The sequence below is a fragment of the Stomoxys calcitrans genome, chromosome 2, assembly GCF_963082655.1.
Source record: "Stomoxys calcitrans chromosome 2, idStoCalc2.1, whole genome shotgun sequence".
Lineage (NCBI taxonomy): Eukaryota > Metazoa > Arthropoda > Insecta > Diptera > Muscidae > Stomoxys > Stomoxys calcitrans.
The window spans coordinates 72,911,838-72,931,589 of record NC_081553.1 but is presented as its reverse complement, the minus strand read 5'-3'; the positions used below and the strand labels follow the sequence as shown (position 1 = coordinate 72,931,589).

Here is a 19,752-nt window from a genome sequence, read left to right as displayed (position 1 = left end):
TTCGTTACTTTACCGGTTGTACATGGCTGTTTTTCCATGTTTTTCAAAGAACTGTGAATCTTTAGCCTGCATTTGAGGATATCTCTTCTTTAACGTTTTCTGTTTATTTGTCTCTTGACGTTTTCTGTTGTTTTGTCAACCACCCATTTGTATATTTTTCACTATTTGTTTTTTTTTTGTGTTATATTTTTGCCTCTACTAATGACTATGCGTATTTTTCGGTCTATAGCTCTTTTTTTATGCACCACTTTTGCTTAGTTCTGCCCAATGACTGATTGTGGCTGAAAATATTCAACGATGCCTTACTCTGAGTTGCACAAACACGCGCGCACACCTTTTGGTATACTGAAATGTGGGTGCAGTATTGCCATATACTCTTTATTGCCTTTATTGTACTTTAATAATGGATAAGGCCAATAGGCCATAAGTTGTATTCATAATATAACGGTCATTTGATTGATACAAGTAGATACATACGTATATACATATGTATGCCGTGTTGATTGCATTTGCTTTTGTTTTGAGTATTTTATGAATTGGTTTTATTTAGTTAGATGGCAACCCTATTAGCTCTCACTTCGATGAAATTAAGAATTTTTGTTTTTGAGGCTTAACTCTCATTCGAATGAGAGAACAGTAATGCTAACCGAATTGAAAATCAACGGCACAAGACGCAAATAATAGAATACATATATTGAAACGGTTAAGGTTTTTACAAAGGCGAAGAGCCAAAGGCTAAATGGATTGAATGAAATTGGCACCAATTGTAGTTTATATTGCCAGATATGTGCAGAATTTTTATTTTAAGTAATTTTCATTAAGAAAAAGCTGCGAAAATATGAAATAAATTTTAAATTAGAAGAAGAAGAAACAAAAAAAAAAAGAGATCACTATTGTGTTGAGGGTAGGCTTGCCAACAGCATTGCCTTTTTGGGCTTCTTCTACTAAACTAGGTTCAATTAAGAAAATCGTTCATTCAATTAAAAAATTTGCTGAAATCGGTCCTATTAAGGAATTTGTGTTATTGATTTCCAATTTGGTTGGAAATCATTGTATATTCTTGATCGTCGGGACATTTTAAGCCATTTCCTTCCGTCTGTCGAAAGCACGCAAACTTTTGAAGCAGTAAAGCTATTTGCTATTAACATGGAGGCTAGCCAATTACGTAAGCTTCGTCGCTAGACAATGAAGTGTGCGGTCATTCATTTATTAATTCATGCAGAATATATATATGTAGGTGGGTATTGTTGTATTATGTTGTCAGAGGCTAAATTCAAATTTGGCTAGGCACACATTTTGTATGAAGATTGAGTGGAAGTTAAAAAGGGAGCTTGGGCTGACAAACTTATCATGACCATAGGGGGCTTAAACTGAAAGTATTTAAGAGTAGGATACGAGTTGTAAATTTAAAATTTGGCCCAAGTGTCTCAAGAGCCGCCACTTCACCAAAACTCCTTTAAGAGGACATGTAACACGTAACCTATGGCAAAGGCTAAAATGAAAAATACGGGGAAAACCGCAAAAAAATCAAATTTTTTGCAAACTCCTTAAATGACCCCAGGAACATGAACATGAAGTCCGTTTTTGGGGCTCGGGCCTGGGGGTCCCCAAACTGGTCTTCACCATCATCAAGCGAAATGACTACGAATACATATAAAATAAACTTTAGTAAAGTGCATCTCCCGGTTTATGAAAGGGACGATTTTAAGGAATTGGAGCCCTATTTTGCCGTAAACTAGTGAAATGACGCCGAATATTGGAAATATAGTACTCTAATGAAAGACATTTTTTCAAGACACTATTATTACAAAAAAAGTGTCTTCCCAGGTGTTGAGGAAGGGGGCTTTTTTTTAATTTAGAGCCATATTTTGCGAAGAATTTATATAAAAACTAAAAAAATTGGAAGAGCCTTTTTACATTATTTCGAAAATATTTTTCGACTGCAGCGCTGTTTTCAAAGAAAGGAAATTTTTCAAAAACAAAAAAAATGCCCAATAATGATATGAATGATAATTCAGGGTATATTTTCCAAATTTGAGTCCCCCTCACCAATGAGATTTGTTAACTCATACAAAAATAGCCAGTTACGTGAAATTAAAAGCTACTCACGGTAATAAAAGTCCCATAGGAGATTAAGATCTGACTATCACCTCAACGAGTAATTTCTGAGTAAAGCCAACGATAGCAGTAAAAATATTTTTTTTAAATTTTTAAAAGGGGTTCTAAATTGTCAAGGCGCTGCAGCCTCGGGATTTACTATTATAACATTTTTCATCATATTCGTATTCTACGCCAAATTCCTTTAATTTAAATTAAAGGAAATTTAGCGTGCACTTTAACTTGAAGAGGGAGAAGGCTCTTTTTCTAGCCCCCAGGCCAGAACCCCGAAAACAAACCAACCAAAAAAATTTTTAAATTTGTTTTGCTTTCTTATAGGAATGTAAGAAAGCATTAGCTATGTCTATGCCTGTCATTGAAATATGGAATCATAAGTTTGAGAGTCCGGCCCGACAATGCAATATGGGGCTCTAGTTGTGAGTATCTGGTAGTAGGGTATGAATTTTTTTCGGCCTGATTCGAAGCGCCGCCCGCTTCACTCTCTCACCAATTAAAGGTACTTAGACACAAAAATGTTGGGCCAAGTGTGTGTACGTCCACACTTATCCCAAACCATCCCAAAATGTCGTAGCGTAGCGTAAACAAATAAAACATTTTAAGGTGTTGAGTACGAACTCGATATTGCATTATGAAATCAATCGCCTCAAAAGTCCTCCCAAACCTAAAAACTCCGTAGATATGTAGTCCCGATAATGACAATATGGAGATCCTATATCTGTGCTGGTTATCAGCTAATTGTTTGTTCAACAATTATGAAAGAAACTACAAATAACCTATGTTAGGACTCTTTTTATAATATTTCATAGCCTTCAATTCTATACATCTCAGTCGGTTGAAATTTAGTATTATGCCAGGTCATAGTCAGTGGGACCTTGTATATCAAGAAATGGTAACAAATCTTAGCTTATTGTTATTTATTGAGATCAAAAATTGAATTGTTTTAAAATTAATTCAATATTTTTTAATTTTTATTAACACTCGATATTTTATTTGTTGAATTTTTTTTAGCTAATTTATGAAGTCAAAGGAGTGCTGTAATTTTTGTAATATGATTGTAAGAAAATTAAATTTTCAACTGTTTTCTGATGCAGTTCATATGTGTTCTTTGAATTACGACTGCTGACTGCCAAAGAAAAGGCTTCTTCTGCTACCCTACTGCTGGCCGGAATCGAGTGTATTTGAAGTGCTATTTGGGATAAATTGGGATATTTGTGAGCATATGATGTCCACCAATGAAGAGGATCGTAACTTTCGGTTGGTTGCATTTCTTCTTTGATATATGCATTTATTTCATCCATATACTTAGTTCCAAAACTGTCATCTGAAGGTTTTGTTAAAAGAGATAAGGTTTGATTTTTCTCCAATGTTGATACGGTTGATGCTGCAGTTTTCAATTTCTCCATATCAGCAATGCAAAACTTCTTTATTTCCGATAGATCCTCTTCGGGTAGCAAACTCTTTGCAAGAGGATATAAAAAGAAGGCAGCCTTATGCCAAATGCTCAACTTGTTGGCCCACATGTTATCGATATATTTTAGAACGTTTGTCTTTAAATTTGCTATTAATGGAATATCCTCAGTTTTGACCTCACAAAGACTCTTAATTTTCTGCACAGAAGGCCACACAAAACACAAAGAGGGAGTACTAGTTTGCTGCAAACGTTGGTCTATTTTTTCAAAGTTTTGACACAGTTGAACCAAAGCCTTCACTTTTGAAAGGTTAATGTTAGACAGTCGTGAGCTTGCGCCATATTCTACCAGCTGCTTTTCAATATTTAACCAATGATCGTAAATGGTTTTCAACATTTTGTAAGCCATATACCATTCTGAGTAGTTATCGTCGATTTGCAGAAAAACGGCAGATAGACTGTTCTGTATACAAGAGCTCTTGAAATATTTGACCAAATTTTGACAATAAATGAGTGTGGTGCCAATTTCTTTGGTTTCTGCAAAGGATTTGTTCAATAGTTGTTGTAGCATATGTGAACTACAGTTGAGGTGAATAGAATGCTGTAAAGCCGGTAAAGCTAGTGCCACTTTTTCGGGGGTTACAAATTTTATATTCTTCAAGTCCTCTAAGCCAAATTCTTGGCATAAACTGCACAGTTCTTTAGAAACCTCGATGCACTTGGATTTTACCATATCGCAGTATCTCGTTTCTAAGACCACATTGTACAGTTTTGTATTTTTTCGATAATGCAAAGTGACAGCCATAAAGTTTTGTTTCTTGACCATATCTTGCCACACATATATTGCTGCAGTAAGATCTCCTTTTTGGGCCATCTCTACTACGTGTTCTTTAAAAGTCTCCTTGATTACCTGGGCCATTTTTTGTACTTGGAGACAGAGTGAGGACAGATCAGGCAAAAGATTTGCAATATCTATGTCTCTTTTAGATGCTTCAAAGATTTTTGAAAATACCTCTATAAGTCTTAAAAAGTTTTCACGACTTTTGATGTTGGCACCACCATCTCCAATGGCAAAAACTTTCTCCAAGGCATTTATATCTGCTGTAATCTGTTGAATAAGTTCAGCTTTCTGACTTTCGTGCAACTTCTCCAAGTCTTGGCAGCATTTATGATGATCAAAATTTAATAGCATGTAATCATTGCAAACAAATACTTTGCCACATTTGCGACAATATATGTAGCCCTCCAAACTACTTCCATCTTGCTTGAGCACCTTGCTTATAATGTTCCATAAAATGCCTTTTTCACGATTCTGATCATCCAAGGAGTAAATACCCCGTGAGATGTTATGAGCAATTTGAGTTGCTATATCTAGAGAATTGTCCTTATCATCTGCATAGATTTGCTCTATAGCCAATTTGGGCTCCTCAATTTTAATGCTGTCCATCAATTGATCCATTTCATTATCTAAAGAATTGTTATCTACTTCAGTGATATTGCTGTCTGATCCTTTTGATTGCAAGGAAACCAAGGTATTTTGACTTGCATCTGCTTCATCATTCCGGCAATCATTGTCTTCACCTTCAGGTTTTGTCAACATTTTTTCCCTATACAATATGACGCATCTATGACTGTTTAGGCATGATTCATTAAAACGCACCACTTTTCGGCACACCCGACAATACACAAAGTTTTCCTCTAACGATCCATCTTCTTTGCGTATTTCGTCTAGAACCATCCACTTAAGGCTTCGGCCACTTTTACGATGACTTGTAGTATATAGGCCTTTGGAAATTTGATCAGCCACAAATTCGAAAGCTTGTTTTGGTGGTTTTTTCGAATATCTTTTAACAACGCCAACTTCTTCGTAATCTTCGCCTGGATTTACATATTCCACGCAGCATTTGTGGCGCGAGAATAAATTATTGTTACGCCATTTATATGGGAAGACCTTGGAGCATTTGCGGCAGTAAATAAAATCTTTAAGAAATATTTTATTTTCATTGCGGATTTTGCTCATGACTTGCCACATGGGCTTGTGAGAGCCCTTATGATTGCCTAGCGTATATACGCCCTGGTTTATTTTTTCAAGAACTTCATTGGTTTGATTGGTTTTTTTCAAGCTCTTTGATAATGGATTTGAAGAGCTGTCTGAGTCGCCTAATTCGTATTCTTTATCCGCCTCCTCTTCTTCTTGATTTAATGTCTCTAACACCTCATCGGCTAATTTTACGATCTTAGTTGTTTTTGTTGTTTTCGTTAATTTTGGTTTGGGCGATTTTCCTTTATTCCTTGAAGCTTCTTCTTGTCTATCGTCGTCATCTTCAAGTCCCTCATGCAAAAAGTCATATTCCGCTGCTTGATTTGTAGCCAATTTTTTTCTATATTCCATCACACATCTGTGTTTTCCTAGTCTACAGGTATCATTCTTCTCCAAACGGCATACCTTGTGGCATACTCGGCAATAGACACAATCTTCGAGTAACGTTCCATCTTCTTTGCGAATGACCGCCATAATCTTCCATTGCAAGCTTCTAACAAACTTTTTACGACCTATGGTATAGACACCATTGGCGATTTTTTCAGCAATGGCAGCAAACGTTGATTGCAACTCTGTTCTGGCTTGTTTTCTTTTAGCCTTACGTTCCTCATGTTCTTTGCCAGCCTCTTGGTAATCCAAACAGCATTTGTGGCGTGAAATTTTAATGTAGTTATTATTTTCGAATGAGATAAGCTTGCAGCATTTTCGGCAATATACAAAACCTTTTAAAAGGCTTTTATCTTCCTTGCGAATTTTGCTCACCACCATCCACATACCCCTTTTGGACAAGCCACCATATCTCTTATCTAAAGAATAAACTCCCTGAGAGATTTTTTCAACAATTTCTTGGCGCTTAGATAAGGGTTTTGAAGTGCAGCCCATCTCGGATGTGTCAACTTCTTCTTCTTCAACTTCATCATCCTCCTCCTCCTCTTCCAATATATCATCGGCCAGTGTGGAGGGTTTAGTTTTTCTGGGTGCAACTAGTTCCTCTTGAGTTGCAGTTCCAGCTATTTTAACATCTTCAATTTCTTCGTCATTGTCATTCATACTCTCCTCCTCGTCTTCCTCCTCCTCCTCCTCCGAAGCCTCTTGCCACATTTTGTTCTTAAATTCTTTGACACATTTGTGGTGATTTGTTATATGAACAATTGTGCTAGTAAGAACCCAGCAACATTTTCGACAGTATACAAACTTCTCCAAAATTTCACCGTCTTCCTTTCGAATTTGAGCAATAACATTCCAAACTATGCCATGGCCATTTTTTTGTGGAACAACTTTGTAGACACCATTGTCAATTTGTTTGGCCACAAACTCAGCTTTAGAGTTTGCATAAAATTTTACATTTTTAAATTCTCGACAACATACGTGTCGGCCTACTCCCGAATATTGACCAGGCGCATAGGCGAACACTTTCAGACATTTGGTGCAATACAAAAATCCTTCTAAATTGGTTTTGTCTTCTTTGAGGATTCTCCTCAGTACCAACCACATACTACTTCTGTCGGTATCTCGCTTATACAGAGTGTACGCCCCAGCTGAGATTTTATTGGTTACTAATTTCAAAAGTTTTCGTTTTGCTTTCAGACTCAATGTAGGATTATATGTTGGGGTGTTGTCAGATTCGTTTGCATTATTTGCTGCAGGTTTATCCCATTTTTGCTTTGTTTTGCTGGCCTTTATCGGTTTATAATCTGAGTCGCTATCACTGTCTAAAATATTATTATCTCCACTATCTGAGTTGTTATCATTAACTGTTCTCTTAAAGCTTTGTTGTTTTCTTCTGCTAATCCTTGAAGGAATGTTATCAATGTCGCTATCATCAGCTGATATGTTGTCATCTGGCATTTTATCATTATCTTCAATATCGCTTGACTTATCACATTTTCCTTTTTTCAAGCATTCGGTTTTTAGGGTATCCGCATTGTCCTCATTTTGACTTTTTTCGTTTTTTAAGCATTGGGTTGTTAGGGTATCTGTATTTTCATCAGTATCTTCTCTCCTGTAGTTTTTTCGCTTTTCTGTGCTATTTGGGATTTCTACCATATTATCATTACTTGCAGCCTTTATTCTTTTACGCGTTCCTGGAAACGTCTCGCCGCTGTCGTCATTATCGACCTTCTTATTCTTCTTTGTTTTAATTTTAGGATTTGAAAATAGATTATCTGAATTATTACCATCTGCATAGTAATCATCATCTTCAACTTCACAATTTTCTCCATTTTTTTTCTTCTTTGCTAGCACATATATTTTACTTTTTTCTTTCCTTTGTTTTGGCAGTGTATTAGCGCTGTCGTCACCATCGATATCCCTCTCGATATTTCTCTTACCTCCACGTTGGCGTTTAGCAGAGAAAGTAGAATAATCAGCAATGTTATTAAAATTTGCAATGTTATCGATAACTGATGTATTCTCATTATCTGCTGTCTTATTACTGTTGCGTTTTCCTTTGCGTTGAGGAAGCACATCAACTTCCTTTTCATTCTCTGTCGCCTTTCTACCTCTTCGTTTTCCTTTCGCATTTGGTGATATAGTAACAGCGATGTTAACATCTTTTGAGGCGGAAGTCTCCGGCTGGGCCGAAAAATAGTTGGGATGATCCATTTGATTGTCTTTATTTTTAATTCTTTGCGGTTGTACCACACACTCAGCACAATTTTGATTTATCAATGAATTTAGTTACATAAACTATCACTAATTCTTTAACAAATGGCTACCACCTCCGTTAATTTTTCCTCTTAATACTTTACGCTTTGAGCACAGCTAAATGACTGAACGAACATTGTAACGAAAACCCACCATGGCTTTGCTCTCAGTTGAAGCAAGTACGCACAAACACACACACACACACACACCCACTAACTCAACTCAACACATATTCTTGGCCTCAGAGTAACTCTCATGCAATGGGTTACCACCACCTTGTTGTTTATTTTTGTTCATAGCTGAATATTTTTTTGATAATTAAAACTAGGTACGTGGATAATGAAAGAGGAGGTAAAGTAAGTGTCACGTCTTTTTACGAATGGATATCGCACAGTGATATAGAAAAAAAAAAATGTGAAAACGCACAGAAAAATTTTAAATTTCGGTTTCAATATCGTCAAGGACAAAATTGTTTAATTATGTTAGGAAAAATTTCTCTTTAGTTTTTCGATATGTAAAAATCTTTTTTTACATGCTACTGATGAGTCTGATACTACTGATGAGTTTAGTGTGGTACAAATGCTATAACGAAGCTAAAATATATTTTCTGCATTATTTAAAAAAAAGTGCTTTTGTGTTTTTCTATTTGTAATAGAAACAGAGAACCCAAAGGTCTGCAGCCAGTCGAAGTCCGATTGTATGACATATTAAAAAATATTAAAAACTTGCACACTGTTTTTGAATAAATGTCAGTTTTCGAGTAATTTGAAACGCCAGTTCAGGAAAAAGTTGGGCCGTTAATCACCTTAGACTCGTACGTATGATACGAAACAATTTTTAAGTACATACCTAAATGAATCTAACCCAATATGGGCAGCAAACTACATACGTCACACACATTCGAAATCCAACGGTATAGTGATTTCGACTACCTTTTAAAAGGAGGGACGAATATGGCTAGATTGACTTAGAATATTGAGACGATTACGACGATTGACCTTGTGGGTTCAAAGATAAATATTTCGAGTTGTTCCAAACGAAATGACGAGATTTGGGGAAAAAGGGGTTTTATAGTGGACATCCACTTACTTTTAAGTTCAGAAACGAGAACTTGAATCTCTTTTCTAAAGCAAAGGCCTCCGGACACATGCTAATACCTTTCATTTAATACCCATGTATAAGCTAGGCTGGAGAACCCCCTTTTAAAGCGGTGGGTATAAAACATAGCCTGGAGTTGACTACGGTTTCGGTGTCGAGAAATTTTGTGAGAGAAGTTTCCCAGCTGGTTCGTAAAGGAATTTTCATGGGCAAATATGCAATTTGTTTAAGGTTTAAGCAAAGTTTCGGTTCGACCTAAGTGCCGTATTTTCATTTATTGTTGCTGCTTCTACAATCATTTAAAAAACCAATATGAATGTAAAACATGTAAAATCGTGCTAAGTTCAGCCGTGCCGAATCTTGGGAACCCACCACCATGGATTCTGCTGATTTGGACCCTACTTGGCAAAGTTATTGAGACGCATAACATAAAATTTCAGCCAAATCGGATAAAAATTGCGGCTTATAGGACTCGAAGTCAAATCGGGCGAACGGTTTATATGCGAGCTATATCAGATAATAGACCTATTTGGACCGTACTTGACACAGTTGTTGTAAGTCATAACAGAATACCACATGCAAAATTTCGGCCAAATGGGATGAAATTTGCGACTTCCAGGGGCTCAAGAAGTCAAATCGGGAGATCGGTTTATATGGGAGCTATATCCAAATATGAACCCATATGGCCTATTTGCAATCCCCAACGACCTAAATCAATAATAAGTATCTGTGCACAATTTTGTAGCGGCTAGCTTTACCCTATCGTGGTGGATATAAAAAATTAATTTTGCCAACCATTGACTTAGGGGTCGATTATGGATGGTCGCGCAACTATAGTTGCATTGCCAATAGATAAAACCATGAAATAAAAATTAGTACAAATGTTGGGAATTTTTCTCAGTTTCATTCAATATCAGTGTTTTAAGCGTTCAGCTACTAAGTAAAATTAAAAAAAAAAAACATCTGCAACTTAACACAGAAATGGAAATTTTTCATAAACGACATATGAATCTCGTGTATAGGCAACTCTAAACAACTGTAAAAATCAGTGAGAAAAAGAGAGAGCAAGAAAAAATGGGGCACATTGGCTTGGATAATAATATCTACAAACATACTAATTTATTTTATTTGTTCAGATTTCATCTCGTTAATATGTGTGGATGCAACTGTGGTGAAGAACAAAAACAATTAGTATGCATGGTATGTACGCAACGCACAGTGGGCCAAATGGCAAAAAAATTGGAAATAAGTCTACAACTTTTTATCTGTTGATTTTAGCCATACAAAATGTTCTAGACATTTGTAGAGGAGGACATAGGCTTTCAGAAAAGTGCTGTTGTTGGTCCATATCTTTAATACAGGGTGAGCTACAGGGTGTCAAAGTTGACCACTTTTGACTTCTCCAAGCTTCTGGGGGCCATAACTTTTGATCTACTCAACCGATTTACATGATTTAGGACTCTAGAGAAAGAGCTTGACAAGATCTAAAAAACTTATGCATAAAGTACCATGCCATCGTGTACTGTTAAGGAGTTATGAATTGTTTAATTTTAAAATATGAAAATTTGGCCTTGGTTTTTTTCAGTGTTTTTTTAATAACTCCGTCAATTTTAAAGCTATAAACTTCATACTTCACACAAATTATGCCAGCATATGTGTGCATAAAATACAAAAGGAATCACGTGAATATCTTTAGCGGTTTAAAAATGGCATCGTTTTCAATATGAAAAATATTTTTTTTGTCAAAAAATTGCAAAATTTTTCAAAAAAGATACTCCCATTTCCTTTAAGTTTTCGCAAACTTTGGCCATCAAAGCATTATCATTTCTTTCCATTTTCACAAAGTCGAGGTATTAAGAAAAGTTTTAAGTGCTAATTTGGCTAATTTCGATATCAAACAACACCGTTATCTTAAGACCAAAATGGCCAATTTTTTTACTAAACTTCAAAAGTTTCTCACTGGAAAAAAAGTTCCACGGGGATTTTTTCGCTTTTTTTGAACTTAAATGAAAGCTTAAAATGTTCCCAACATTTTAAGGTATGTCTCGCCATATCCTAGCCATAAATGAGATCGTAGCGATCAAAATACTGAAAAAAGTCAATTTTCAAGTAGTGCTATATTCATTGCTAAAAAACAAGTATTACGTCACATTTTATTGCAAAGATGTTAAATAAACTTTTATTTGGTAACACTTCTTCTACAAAACACAAAAAGAATCATGGAAATATCTCTATTCTATTCCATTTTATGGAACCGGCAATAAAAAAGTCAATTTTTCAAAAAAGTCGAATTTCCCAAATTTTGTTTTTGTTGTCCTAATTGCACATGACACACTATAGCCATATTTACGCAACATACCTTATCGTAAAGGAAATTTTCATACCTTTCCAACGATGTATAAAACATTTCTCAACTCGGATTCTATCTACTCTAAAATTCATTTACACTTCATTAAACTCTATATAAAAATGTCTATTTGTGAAATGGAACCTTATATGGGGCCTACACTAAAACATTGATAGATTTGCCCAGGGTTTACAATACAAATGTGTTAGAATAAAAAAAGGTCTCCTGCCAAAGTTTAAAAAAATTGGAATAAAAATATGTGTTTTAGAGCGAAAACACTTCGCATCGGCGTGCGTTTGTATAGTACCTACATCTATTTTTAATGTAAGCTGATGATTTTTGAATAAAAAGTAACCTAGAAATATACCTGCATATATATATATATTTGTGTTAAGATTTGATGCAGACAAATGTTACCTGTTTCGCTATGTCGAATTCCCAGGAAATCCACCGTATCAATGAATGTGAAAAAACCTACCCATAAAAAATTCATTGTCATTTTTTTTAACCAAATTCGAGTCCAGGTAAATAATTATAGAAGAGTAAGTAAAAAGAGGCACTTTGGACCCCTTTTTACGATTGCGTCTGATACCTGAAATGGGTCATTAATTGTGAATATATTGCATAAATATTTGAACAAAATCCAAATTTTCTTCATTATATTTTGTAGAGGCGTAAAGGACATTTATAAGTTATGGAAGTCATACTGAAGTATTCCACTCTTTCGAAAATTGTATGGGACATCAAAAATGATTCCAAATCATACACGGAGTCATTTAAGGAACTTGTTTACACTTTGGACCACATATATGGAATAAGGCTAAATAAAGACGCTTTAGACAAACTTGAAAAATTCTACAAATCATTTGAGAGAAGGTTGCCAGAATGTTCATTCGCAAAAATCAAGTTTTTCAAAATGTATGAGAAGTGGCTGAAATCGGATCTACTTATTGAAATTAAACCGCTGATTCCCGGCCGGCCTAGCAAAGCATACGACGAAGTTACGGAGAAAACCAAAAAGAAAAAACAAGAGGAACTATTGGCGGCACATCCGCCAAATTTAATAAAAGATACGTTCAAAACAGCATTGTTAAAAACACAACCAAAAAATGTTGGACGAATTGTCGATGTTTTACCATTAGCATCTCCGAAAAGGGTAAAGAGAATGGTAGAAAGTATTCCAACTCCAAAATCGACTACAGAATTCACGGAGGAAGATGCACTGGCCCTGATTTTGAACCTAGGCCTCTCAAGAAACAAATACTCAACAATGAGGAAGGCTCTTCGTGAAAAAGGATGGGGTTGTTTACCCTCAAAACATAAATTGTACAACACCAGGACGAAAATGGTGCCATCAAATATATACGTGGACGAATTAAAAGCAAGAGTGAAACTTGCTGATCTTGTTGAAAATACAGCTGTTAGAATTATTTCTAATTTTACTGAAGAACAGTTGAACACATGTAATAATTCCGAAGTGGTTTTGATCAGCAAATGGGGTTGTGATGGATCATCTGGATTTTCCGAATATAAGCAACAAACAGAAATAGATACCAACTTCGCATCAATTTTCATGGCATCATTAGTACCATTGAGAATGAGATTGTACAAGGACCAATCTTCATCATCGAAAGAAAATGCATTTCAAGATATATGGATAAATAGAACACCTGGGTCAAAATATTTATGTCGCCCAATTCGGTTTGAGTATACAAAGGAAGACCGGAACACAACACGATCTTTGGTGAACGAAATAAAGGAAGAAATTGCTGCATTACCCATGATTGTTATAAACCAATTGGGAAGAAATATAAAAGTTTCGTTTCAACTACAACTCACTATGATCGATGGAAAGGTGGCAAACGCATTAACTGGCGTTATGTCCAATTGGAGATGCAATATTTGTGGCAAGAAGAATGGGCAATTCGAGGACAAGTCTGATGAAAATTTAGTAAACGAAAATGCGCTCAATTTCGGTATTTCGCCCCTGCACTGTAGAATTCGATTCATGGAGTATTGTTTGCATTTATCGTATGACCTTAAATATCGGACTAGCCCTGGAAACCGCGATGTCTCTGCTAGAAACAACCAAGATCTTCACAAAATGAGGCAGGAAGAGAAGAATCGAATCCAGTTGGAGTTTAAACAAAAGGGACTTATAATAGATAAACCTCTTTACGGATACGGAAGCACAAATGATGGCAACTCGGCAAGGCGGTTTTTTGAGGACCCCGTATCGACATCTAAAATAACCGGTCTTGATGAACACTTGCTAAGACGATTCAAAGTGATTTTGGCTGTAATCAATAGCAAAAAGATGATAAATTCAACCAAATTTGAAGCTTATAGTAATGACACAAAAAACATTTTATCTGATTTATATTCGTGGAAAGCTTTAACACCGACAGTACATAAAGTCTTACATCATGGCAAGGAAATTGTGGAATACAACATACTTCCGTTAGGAGAACTTACAGAAGAAGCTCAGGAATCCCGTAATAGAGATGTTAAACAGTTCCGGCTTTTCAATACCCGAAAGAGCACCAAATTTAACCAAAATTATGATTTACTTCAATATTTATTGTTATCGTCTGATCCGGTACTATACAGCATCAGAACTAAATGGCTACCAAAAATATGTGACGATATAGATAAGGACGATCCCGATGCCATTCAAATTAAAGAGCTTTTAAATTTTGATACCTTAGATTATTTGGTAGAGAATAAAATCAAATAATACAAAACTAAAATGCTTTTTTATTTTGGGAGTAGCTAATATACATATAAACGCACGCCGATGCGAAGTGTTTTCGCTCTAAAACACATATTTTTATTCCAATTTTTTTAAACTTTGGCAGGAGACCTTTTTTTATTCTAACACATTTGTATTGTAAACCCTGGGCAAATCTATCAATGTTTTAGTGTAGGCCCCATATAAGGTTCCATTTCACAAATAGACATTTTTATATAGAGTTTAATGAAGTGTAAATGAATTTTAGAGTAGATAGAATCCGAGTTGAGAAATGTTTTATACATCGTTGGAAAGGTATGAAAATTTCCTTTACGATAAGGTATGTTGCGTAAATATGGCTATAGTGTGTCATGTGCAATTAGGACAACAAAAACAAAATTTGGGAAATTCGACTTTTTTGAAAAATTGACTTTTTTATTGCCGGTTCCATAAAATGGAATAGAATAGAGATATTTCCATGATTCTTTTTGTGTTTTGTAGAAGAAGTGTTACCAAATAAAAGTTTATTTAACATCTTTGCAATAAAATGTGACGTAATACTTGTTTTTTAGCAATGAATATAGCACTACTTGAAAATTGACTTTTTTCAGTATTTTGATCGCTACGATCTCATTTATGGCTAGGATATGGCGAGACATACCTTAAAATGTTGGGAACATTTTAAGCTTTCATTTAAGTTCAAAAAAAGCGAAAAAATCCCCGTGGAACTTTTTTTCCAGTGAGAAACTTTTGAAGTTTAGTAAAAAAATTGGCCATTTTGGTCTTAAGATAACGGTGTTGTTTGATATCGAAATTAGCCAAATTAGCACTTAAAACTTTTCTTAATACCTCGACTTTGTGAAAATGGAAAGAAATGATAATGCTTTGATGGCCAAAGTTTGCGAAAACTTAAAGGAAATGGGAGTATCTTTTTTGAAACATTTTGCAATTTTTTGACAAAAAAAATATTTTTCATATTGAAAACGATGCCATTTTTAAACCGCTAAAGATATTCACGTGATTCCTTTTGTATTTTATGCACACATATGCTGGCATAATTTGTGTGAAGTATGAAGTTTATAGCTTTAAAATTGACGGAGTTATTAAAAAAACACTGAAAAAAACCAAGGCCAAATTTTCATATTTTAAAATTAAACAATTCATAACTCCTTAACAGTACACGATGGCATGGTACTTTATGCATAAGTTTTTTAGATCTTGTCAAGCTCTTTCTCTAGAGTCCTAAATCATGTAAATCGGTTGAGTAGATCAAAAGTTATGGCCCCCAGAAGCTTGGAGAAGTCAAAAGTGGTCAACTTTGACACCCTGTAGCTCACCCTGTATTAAAGATATGGACCAACAACAGCACTTTTCTGAAAGCCTATGTCCTCCTCTACAAATGTCTAGAACATTTTGTATGGCTAAAATCAACAGATAAAAAGTTGTAGACTTATTTCCAATTTTTTTGCCATTTGGCCCACTGTGCAACGTTAAAATTTGCGAACAGTGATGCTAACTGTTATGCACCGCAAAAACTAACTAAGGTGTATAGTAGAGGTGGAGTATTTTGACTATGTGTTGAATTTAAGGCAAACGTAGAAGCTCCCTTACACTCAGAGTGCGAGCACTGAAAGGTAGGTATGCGATTGCAGTACCACGGATTTGGAGAAAGATTTGACGACCGAGAGGTGAACAGAAAAAAAGAAAAAAAAAATGTCAGACAAAACATTTGCAAATACTTCAAACTTGCATGATTATCTGAGAAGATATTACTCTGGCTTCGAAATGCAAGTCCGAGATTCCAGCACTTAAACTATCTCGGCGGCCTCTTGGTAACCCAAACAGCATTTATGACGTGAAAGTTTGATATAGTTATTATTATCGAATGAGATGAGATTGCAGCATTTTCGGCAATATACAAAACCTTTTAAAAGGCTTTTATCTTCCTTGCGAATTTTGCTTACCACCATCAACATACCCCTTTTGGACGAGCCACGATACCTCTTATTTAAAAAATAAACTCCCTGGTAGATTTTTTCAAGAATTTCTTGGCGCTTTAATAAGGGTTTGAAGTGCTCACCATCTCGGAGGTTTCGACTTCTTCATCATCATTACCCTCCTCATCCAATATATCATCGGCCAGTATGGAGGATTTAATTCTTCTGGAGTCAACAAGGATCTTAATTGTAGTTGCAACTGTTTTAGCATCTTCATTGTCATCTATACTCTCCTCCTCCTCTTCCGAAGCCTCTTGCCACATTTTATTCTTAAATTCTTTGACACATTTGTGTTAATTCAAAATATGACCAATTGTGCTAGCAAGAACCCAGCAACATTTTCTACAATATACAAACTTCTCCAAAATTTCATGCTATGACCATTTTTTCGTGGAACAACTTTGTAATCACCATTGTCAATTTGTTTGGCCACCAACTCAGCTTTAGAGTTTGCATAAAATTTTACATTTTTAAATTCTCGACAACATACGTGTCGGCCTACTCCCGAATATTGACCAGGCGCATAGGCGAACACTTTCAGACATTTGGTGCAATACAAAAATCCTTCTAAATCAGTTTTATCTTCTTTGAGGATTCTCCTCAGTACGAACCATATGTAACTTCTGTCGGTATCTCGCTTATACAGAGTGTACACACCAGCTGAGATTTTATTGTTTACTAATTGGTTACTTTTGGAGAAATTACATGTTGGGGTGTTGTCAGATTTGTTTGCTTTATTTCCTGCGGATATTTCATCCGCAGCATTTGCGGCAGGTTTATTTCTTTTTTGCTTTATTTTGCTAACCTTTGAGGGATTATAATCCGAAAATATTATTATCTCCACTGTCTGAGTTGTTATCATTAACCGTGTTCTATAAGCTTTTTCGCGTTCTTCTGCTAAGCCTTGAAGGAATGTTATCAGTGTCGTTATCAAAGAGCGTAAGATAATATAAGAGAGGGTTTCTGCTTTGTCTTCCCCGTACCGTAAAATAACTCGCGTTAAAGACACAACATTTTTAGTGTATTCCAATTGGATTCACATTGAGGGCTGCAACATTTTCGGGTTATTCTGTTTTGATTCGAGCATTCGTTCGAACATTTTTTCGTATTTTGCTTTGTTTCTTTGCAACCGAAAGTTGCAATAAAGGAAAAACGAAATATCGTAAGCAATTCAAATATGTTGTGTCTTTAAATTTTGTCACTCGTCATTACGTATTGCCCTCTAACGCCAGCTCTTACCTTTCTTACGCTCTTTGGTCGTTATCATCTGATATGTTGACATTATCTAACATTTTACCATTATCTTCAATATCGATCAAATTATCGCTTTTTCCTTTTTTTATGCAAAGGCTTGGTAATGTGTCTGTGTTGTCATCAGTATATTCTCTCCTGTAGTTTTTTTTGGCTTTTTTTTACAATTTACGTCGTTGTCATTACCTACTCCCTTTATTCCTTTAAGTTTTCCTTTTCGCTTTGTTGGTAATGCCTTGCCGCTGTCGCTATCTACTTTCTTGTCCTTCCGAATTATCATCAGCTGCATTGTTATCTTCATCGTCAACTTCATAATTTTCCCTTTGGTTTTTCTTTGCTGGTATATATATTTTACTTCTTTTTTTCCTTTGTATTGTCAGAGTATTAACGCTGGCTTCATTATCGATATCATCCTTCTCGATATTTTTCTTACCTCTACCTTGGCGTTTTGTAGAGAGAGTAAAATATTCGCCAATGTTATCATAATTTGTAATGTCATCGATAACTGTCAGGTTCTCATTATTTACAACTCTATTAGTGTTATGTTGAGAAATCACAGGCACATCAACTTTCTTGTCATTCTCTGTCGTCTTTTTGTTTCTTCGTTTTCTTTTCGTATTCGGTTTAATAGATACAACAATGTTAACATTTTTTGTGTTGGAATTCTCTGCGCTCTCATTGTAATGGGTTTTTAAGGTGGGATTGGGATGATCCATTATATTCTCTTTTTTTAATATCTTGCGGTTAAACCACACACTCAGTTCTCTTTTGTTTCATCAATGAATTTAGTAATTATTTAACAAATGGCTACCACTTCCGTTAATAGTTGCTTTTAATACTTTACAGTTTGAGCACAGCTAAATGACTGAAAAAACATTGCCAAGAAAATTCACCATGGCTTTGCCTTTAGTCGAAGCAAGTACGCACTCTCACCCACACACCACTAATTCAACTCAACACACATTCTTGATCTCAGGGTAACTCTGTGTGTTACCACCATCTTGTTGTTTATTTGCTTTAATAGTGAAATTGTTTTCATTTATATTTCGAAAACTTCAAAAAATTAGGTACTAGAATTATGAAAGGAGGGGTTCAATTTTTAAACTGCCTTTAAACATTTACAATATATCGCACAGTTGTATAGAAAATAAAAAAAATTTACATAGGTCTGTCATTTTTGATTGAATAAACGAATATAAACTGAATTGAAATTGAATAAACTGAATAAACTGAAATAAACTGAATTGAAAACTGCTAAGGCCTTACGCAAGGCCTCATTGCGAGGTGAAGTTCACTTATTTCTCTCAAAAAACAACAGCAACTACAAAATAAATCCATAAATTTATAGAAGCTCCATATCAACCATTTCGCCAATTTGACTAAGCTACTTTGTTTAGAATTTTAGCAGAATCCGGCCCGTCCTACTGAAAATGCAAATTTGCCCATGATCATTCCATTTAGGAACAGGGTCAAACTACACCCATATCAATGAGTGCTGCCCAATTTAAATTTAAACTCAGTGATAAGGGACCTTCTTTTTATAACTGAGTCCAAACGGCTTGCCGCAGCTTGGTATAGTACCTCACAAATGTCGCTAACATTAGGAGGGAACAACTACCCCTGAAAATTTTTATGATGTTTTAGCCAGAATTTGAATCCAGGCGTTCAGCATGGACACGCTAATTTCTGCGCTAGAGCGGCCTGCCAGAATTTAAATTTTAAAAATACTTTATTGTCAGTGCGTCTTGAAAGCAGAAATGAATAGTCTTGTGCCGGCCTTTGGTATCTTATAGGATATTTTCAGTGTCGGGTGGCTTATTTTTATTCAATTGCTTTGCCAATAGTATCGATAGGAAAAATATTATTCGATATTCAGACAAAAAATAAAATGTCGATATAAATAAATTGCAAATGTTGCCCATGAACATTCCACTAAGGAACGGGGTGAAACTTTTCACATATCAATGAGTGCAGTCCGATTCAAGTTTTAAGCTCAATGATAAGGACCTCCTTTTTATAGCCGAGTCCGAACGTCGTGCCGCTGTGCGACACCTCTTTGGAAAAAAGTTTTACATGGTACCTCACAAATGTTGCCAGCATTAGGAGGGGAAAACC

The 19,752-nt window shown here is 35.4% G+C and overlaps 1 protein-coding gene across 1 annotated transcript in view; it reads left to right on the top strand.

Annotated features, from left to right (window-relative positions):
- LOC106088132 (heterogeneous nuclear ribonucleoprotein R) overlaps nucleotides 1–19,752 on the top strand; it is a 438,953-nt gene that overhangs the window by 65,659 nt on the left and 353,542 nt on the right. The window lies entirely within an intron of this gene.